Below are 7,538 nucleotides of genomic sequence, written 5' to 3' on the forward strand. Positions count from 1 at the left end.
GGTATAGAGTGATACCGATGATCAAACCTCGGACAAGTAAAATATCGCGTGACAAAGGGAATTGGTATCGTATGTGAATGGTTCATTCGATCACTGAAGTCATCGTTGAATATGTGGGAGCCATTATGGATCTCCAGATCCCGCTATTGGTTATTGGTCAGAGTGAGTACTCAACCATGTCCACATAGTTCGCGAACCGTAGGGTGACACACTTAAGGTTTGATGTTGAAATGGTAGAACTTGAAATATGGAATGGAGTTCGAATATTTGTTCGGAGACCCGGATGAGATCCCGGACATCACGAGGAGTTCCGGAATGGTCCGGGGAATAAGATTCATATATAGGAAGTCATTTTATAAGATTTAAAATGATCCGGAAGGTTCTATGGAAGGTTCTAGAAGGTTCTAGAAAAGTCCGGAAGAAACCACTAAGGAAGGCGAAGTCCCGGAGGGACTCCACCTCCCATGGCCGGCCAACCCTAAGGGGGAGGAGTCCCAAGTGGACTCCCCTAAGAGGGCCGGCCACCCCCTCCCAAGGAAGGGTGGGAATCCCACCTCTAGTGGGAGTCCTAGCTTGGGTAGGTTTCATGTGATATGGAAGGTTTTGGTTTGGGGTCTTATTCGAAGACTTGTAGACCAACTCTTGGGTGTTCCACCTATATAATGAGGGCCAAGGGGAGGGGGCCGGCACCCCAACAACACAAGGTGGCCGCACCACCTACATGGGCGGCGCCCCCCTCTCCCCAAACCCTAGCCACCCCACTCCTCCTTCTTCCCCGCACGCTTAGCGAAGCTCCGCCGGGATTCTCCACCGCCACCGACACCACGCTGTTGTGCTATCGGATTCAAGAGGAGCTACTACTTCCGCTGCCCGCTGGAACGGGGAGGTGGACGTCGTCTACATCAACAACCGAACGTGTGACCGAGTACGGAGGTGCTGGCCGTTCGTGGCGCCGTGATCAAGATCTTCTACGTGCTTTTGCAAGCGGCAAGTGAACGTCTACCGCAGCAACAAGAGCCTCATCTTGTAGGCTTTGGAATCTCTTCAAGGGTGAGACTCGATAATCCCCTCGTTGCTACCGTCTTCTAGATTGCATCTTGGCTTGGATTGCGTGTTCGCGGTAGGAAATTTTTTGTTTTCTATGCAACGAATCACTACAGTGAGCTTCAACAAATAAGGTAAGCAATCAAGGATCCAATTTGGACAAACAAAGATATCATGATAAGAAAGATATGGTGCTCTAAATAAAATAAGAAAGCTCCCCAAGGATCGTGCACAATTTATAATGTTTGCATTTGAATACAATATGCACAAACATGGAATCCTCACTCCCTCTATATTATTTAGAACACAACTAAGATAAAGAGAATATGCTTATCAAGAACAACTTGAGTCCAACAAATACGAGATATGAGTGCATGAATAAAATAAATAAACCAAGCACTCATAAATCTTCTTTACCAACCCACTAAGAACAAAGGGGTAAAAGATGGTCGGCAAAGAACAAGGATATCAAGGTGATGGATTAACGCTCTTATGTATATGAGTTTCTAAAGTGGACAAAGTGATCCATAAAGAAACATGCACACACAAGAGGTTAACAAAATAGATAAGACAAGATATCCAAGATGAAGTCATAAAATATACCAAAGGATGTTTGCTTAAGAAGCATATATAGCCTATGGCTCCAATTTTCACTTATGGTATATGAATGAACTTCAACCAAGTTAAATCTCAAAAACATCACAACTAACAATAAGGGAAGTAAAGCTAGTTGGAGTGTTTTGAGAAAGGCAACAAGTATCACAAATACGGATTTATTTCACAAATACATCAATATTGCACACAAGAGCTCTTTGAGGAATTGATATGCAATAAATTGCCTGCTGTTTGGCTTGGTCAAAAAATAATATATGAAGATCCCTTAATTCTTCATGAAGTAGCCAAGTCTCCAATGACCTCCACATACACCTATTGATCAAATTTGAGCTTGTTGGTCCCCAACCAAGTTGGGTCCTAAGAGGTTAGTCACAATAGGCTTGGCAACCCAAATGGTTCTTTTCTTGAAACCACTTTGAGTTCCAACAAACTTGGCAAACACATTGCCATCCTTATCCTTCCCTAGAGAATAATCATCATCAACAATTATAGGGTTAGATAAGGTACCACCTAAGCATGAAGAAGCAAGATGCCCCTTCTCACGGCATAAGTAGCAAGTGTCCCCCTTTCTCTTCTTTATTTATTTCTTCTCTTGGGGAACATTATCTTGAGTCTTCTTGGGAAGTGGCCTATCTTCAACTTGAGGTCGAGCATGAGCTTGACCTTGACCTTGTGGTCGTTTCCCTTGTTGTTTCTCACTCAAGTGCTTCTTCTTCTTCAATGGGCATGATCTAACATGATGCCTGATACATCCATTTTGCATCACTATTTTATATCATAATTTGCTGATTATTCATTGATATATTTCATATTTGGAGATGATACTTATGTTATTTCATCTATTTTGCATGTTTCATGATTATTGGAGGATCGCGCACCGGAGTCAGGATTCTGCTGGAAAAAGCGCCGTCAGAATGCAATATTTCGGAAGATCAACAATTGACGGAAATTATATGAAAATTCCTATTTTTCCAGAAGACGAAGGGAGCCATAAGGGGGAGCCGAGGAGGGCCGCCATGGGCCCACCTCACAGGCCGGCGCGGGCCAAGGCCTGGCCGCGCCGCCTTGTGGGGAGGGGGCCCACAACCCCCTCTGGCCTCCTCTCCTTCGCGTACATCTTCGTCCCGAAAACCTAAGCTCCAGGGGGATAGTCGCGAAGAGTCACAGCCGCCTCTGCGGGGCGGAGAACACCAGAGAGAAAAGAGCTCTCCGGCAGGCTGAGATCCGCCGGGGAAATTCCCTCCCGGAGGGGAAAATCGACGCCATCGTCACCGTCATCGAGCTGGACATCATCTCCATCACCATCGTCATCATCTCCATCATCATCACCGCCATCTCCACCGCTGCACATCGTCACCGCTGTAACAATTTGGGTTGGATCTTGATTGTTTGATAGGGGAAACTCTCCCGGCATTGATTTCTACTTGTTATTGATGCTATTGAGTGAAACCATTGAACCAAGGTTTATGTTCAGATTGTTATTCATCATCATATCACCTCTGATCATGTTCCATATGATGTCTCGTGAGTAGTTCGTTTAGTTCTTGAGGACATGGGTGAAGTCTAAATGTTAGTAGTGAATTATGGTTGAGTAATATTCAATGTTATGATATTTGAGTTGTGGTGTTATTCTTCTAGTGGTGTCATGTGAACGTCGACTACATGATACTTCACCTTTATGGGCCTAGGGGAATACATCTTGTACTCGTTTGCCAATTGCGGGGTTGCCGGAGTGACAGAAACATGAACCCCCGTTGGTATATCGATGCAGGAGGGATAGCAGGATCTCAGAGTTTAAGGCTGTGGTTAGATTTATCTTAATTACTTTTTTGTAGTTGCGGATGCTTGCAAGGGGTACAATCACAAGTATGTATTAGTCCTAGGAAGGGCGATGCATTAGCATAGGTTCACCCACACAACACTTATCAAAACAATGAAGATTAATTAGCTATATGAAGCGAAAGCACTAGACTAAAATCTCGTGTGTCCTCAAGAACGTTTGGTCATTATAAGTAAACAAACCGGCTTGTCCTTTGTGCTAAAAAGGATTGGGCCACTCACTGAAATTGTTACTCTCGCACTTTACTTACTCGTACTTTATTCATCTGCTACATCAAAACCCCCTGAATACTTGTCTATGAGCATTTACAGTGAATCCTTCATCGAAACTGCTTGTCAACACCTTCTGCTCCTCGTTGGGATCGACATTCTTACTTATTGAAAATACTACGATACACCCCCTATACTTGTGGGTCATCAAGACTATTTTCTGGCGCCTTTGCTGGGGAGTGAAGCGCTATTGGTAAGTGGAATTGGTAAGGGAAACTTTTACTGTTTGTGCTGATTTTATTCACCTTTGCTATAATTCATTATGGAGAGATCTTCTCTTGAATTTTTATTTGGAAAATCTACTACTACTGCAAAGGTAGTGGATGAGGCGCTAGGTGAGGAAGAAGTTCCATACAAAATACCTATGAAAATTACGTGTTGTGGATAACCGTTATACAGGGGATGGAACTGTCCATCCAGGAGATCATTTACTGTTCTTACATGAATTATGCGGTTTATTCAAGTGTGCAGGTATTGCTATGGATGAAGTGAGGAAGAAATTATTCTCTATATCGCTGTCTGGTAAAGCGGCGCATTGGTATAAATTACTGGATAATGGGGATTCTCTTGAATGGAATGATATTGTGCCCTGATTTTATTCTAAGTTCTATCCTCCAAGTGAAATTCACAAAGATCGGAACCGCATATATAACTTTTGGCCTCATGATGGAGAGAGTATTGCCCAAGCGTGGGGGAGATTGAAGTCTTTAATGCTCAAATGCCCCATTCATGAGCTTCCTGGTAATATTATTATTGATAATTTCTATGCAAGACTTTCTTTTCAAGACAAGACCTTGCTGGATACTTCTTGTTCTGGATCATTCACACGCAACAAAGAAGAGTTTAAAAGGGACCTTCTTAATCGGATCCAGGAGAATACTGAAGGATGGGAGAACGACAAGGATAGAGAATCAGGTATAAATTATGATTATAAATGCATTGAAGCTTTTATGGATACTGATAAATTTCGTAATATGAGTGCTACTTATGGTCTTGATTCTCAAGTTGCTGCAAATCTTTATAAATCTTTTGCCTCTCATTATGAATTGCCTATGAAGAACTTTGATAAGTATCATGAACCGTATAAAGATAAAATTGATTCATCTATAAATAAATGTGTTGTAATTGAAACTGTTGATCATGTTATTCCTGAAGCTTATATTGAAAAAACTCCTTTCCCTGCTAAAATGAAGGAGTACTCTGTTATAAATAGTGCGGTTCATAAAAGTGAAAAGAAACCTATAGAACCTGAAGAACAAATAAAGGTTGAACCTGCTGTTGCAATAGTTAAAGATCTGGTGACTGAAAATGTGGAAGATGGTCATATTATTTTCTGTGAAGATGCTTCTAATATTGTTTCACATCCTAATAAGTCTAGGAAAGCTAGTGTTCCTATGCTATCTGTTAGAATTGGAGATCATTGTTATTATGGTTTATGTGATATTGGTGCAAGTATTAGTGCTATTCCTTATGAGCTTTACACGGAGATTATGCACGAAATTGGCTCTTGTGAACTTGAAGATATTCTGATGTGGTTATTCGGCTGGCTAATAGAGAAACTATCTCTCCAATTGGTATTGTTCGAGACGTGGAAGTTCTATGTGGTAAGATTAAATATCCTGCTGACTTTTTGGTACTTGGTTCTGCTGCTAGTAAGTATTGTCCTATCATTTTTGGTAGACCTTTTCTAAATACTTGTGGAGCTGTTATAGATTGCAAGAAAGAGAAAATTTTGACTAAATTTGCTGGTGAATCTTATGAGTTTAATTTCTCTAAATTTGCCAAAACTCCTTATAAAGCTGATTCGCCTAATAATGATTTTAGAGTTGAACAGTGTGCATCCATTGCTCTTGCTCCTAATAATCCTTTGCAACAACATTTGGAGAATAGTGAGAGTGAAGTTTTTAGGGAAGAAAGAAATGAGCTTGATGAAATTTTCCTTCGTCAACATATTCTTAAGCATGATTTACCGGTAGAAGATCTGGGTACGACACCACCACCAAAGGAAGATCTTGTCTTTGATTTAAAACCATTGCCTGATAATCTTAAATATGCTCATATTGATGATAAGAAAATATATCCTGTTATTATTAGCTCTAAGCTTTCAGAGTTTGAAGAAGAAAGGTTATTGGAAATACTGAAGAAGCACCGAGGAGCTATTGGCTACACTCTTGATGACTTGAAGGGGATTTCTCCCTCTATTTGCCAACACGCCATTAATATGGAAGATGATGCGAAGCCTGTTGTTGAACCTCGGTGATCGTCTAATTCCTAAGATGAAGGATGTGGTAAGAAATGAGGTATTAAGACTTCTTGAAGCTGGTATTATATATCCTATTGCTGATAGTAGATGGGTTAGTCCTGTGCATTGTGTTCCTAAGAAAGGAGGAATGACTGTTGTGCCTAATGATAATGATGAGCTCATACCTCAAAGAGTAGTTGTAGGGTATAGAATGTGCATTGATTATCGAAAAGTTAATAAGGTTACTAAGAAAGATCATTACCCTTTGCCTTTTATTGATCAAATGTTAGAAAGGTTATCTAAAAACACTCATTTTTGCTTTCTTGATGGTTATTCTGGGTTTTCACAAATTGCTGTTAAAACTAAGGATCAAGAGAAAACCACTTTCACTTGTCCCTATGGAACTTATGCTTATAGACGCATGCCTTTTGGTTTATGTAATGCTCCTGCTACTTTTCAAAGATGCATGTCTGCTATTTTTCATGGCTTTTGCGAGAGTATTGTAGAGGTATTCATGGATGATTTTTCTGTCTATGGAAATTCTTTTGATAATTGCTTGCGGAACCTTGATAAAGTTTTGCAGAGATGTGAATAAACTAACCTTGTTCTTAATTGGGAGAAATGCCACTTTATGGTTAATGAAGGAATTGTATTGGGACATAAAATTTCTGAGAGAGGTATCGAAGTTGATAGAGCTAAAGTTGAAGCAATCGAGAAGATGCCCTATCCCAGGGATGTTAAAGGTATTCATAGTGTTCTTGGTCATGCTGGGTTTTATAGGAGGTTTATTAAAGACTTCTCCAAGATTTCAAAGCCTCTTACTAATCTTCTTCAAAAAGATGTACCTTTTGTTTTTGATGATGATTGTAAGGAAGCTTTTGAAACTCTAAAGAAAGCCTTAACAACTGCTCCTATAGTTGAACCTCCTGATTGGAACTTACCATTTGAAATTATGTGTGATGCTAGTGATTTTGTTGTAGGCGATGTTCTTGGACAGCGAGTAAATAAAAAATTGAATGTTATTCATTATGCTAGTAAAACTCTTGATGCTGCTCAAAGAAATTATGCTACTACTGAAAAAGAATTGTTAGCTGCAGTCTTTGCTTGTGATAAGTTTAGATCCTATATTGTTGATTCAAAAGTTACAATACATACTGATCATGCTGCAATCAGATACCTTATGCAAAAGAAAGATGCTAAGCCAAGGCTTATTAGATGGGTGCTTCTGTTGCAAGAATTTGATTTACATATTGTAGATAGGAAAGGTGCTGATAATCCTGTTGCTGATAATTTGTCTGGATTGGAAAATATTGCTTATGACCCTGTTCCTGTTAGTGATAGTTTTCCAAATGAACAATTGGCTGTAATAAAGGTGAGCTCGCAAGCCAGTCCTTGGTATGCTGATTATGCTAACTTTATTGTTTCCAAGTACTTGCCTCCAACCTTTCAGCCCAGCAAAGGAGGAAATTCTTTTATGACTTGAGGCATTATTTTTGGGATGACCCACACTTATATAAAGAAGGAGTGG

The sequence above is a fragment of the Lolium perenne genome, chromosome 6 (assembly GCF_019359855.2).
Source record: "Lolium perenne isolate Kyuss_39 chromosome 6, Kyuss_2.0, whole genome shotgun sequence".
Lineage (NCBI taxonomy): Eukaryota > Viridiplantae > Streptophyta > Magnoliopsida > Poales > Poaceae > Lolium > Lolium perenne.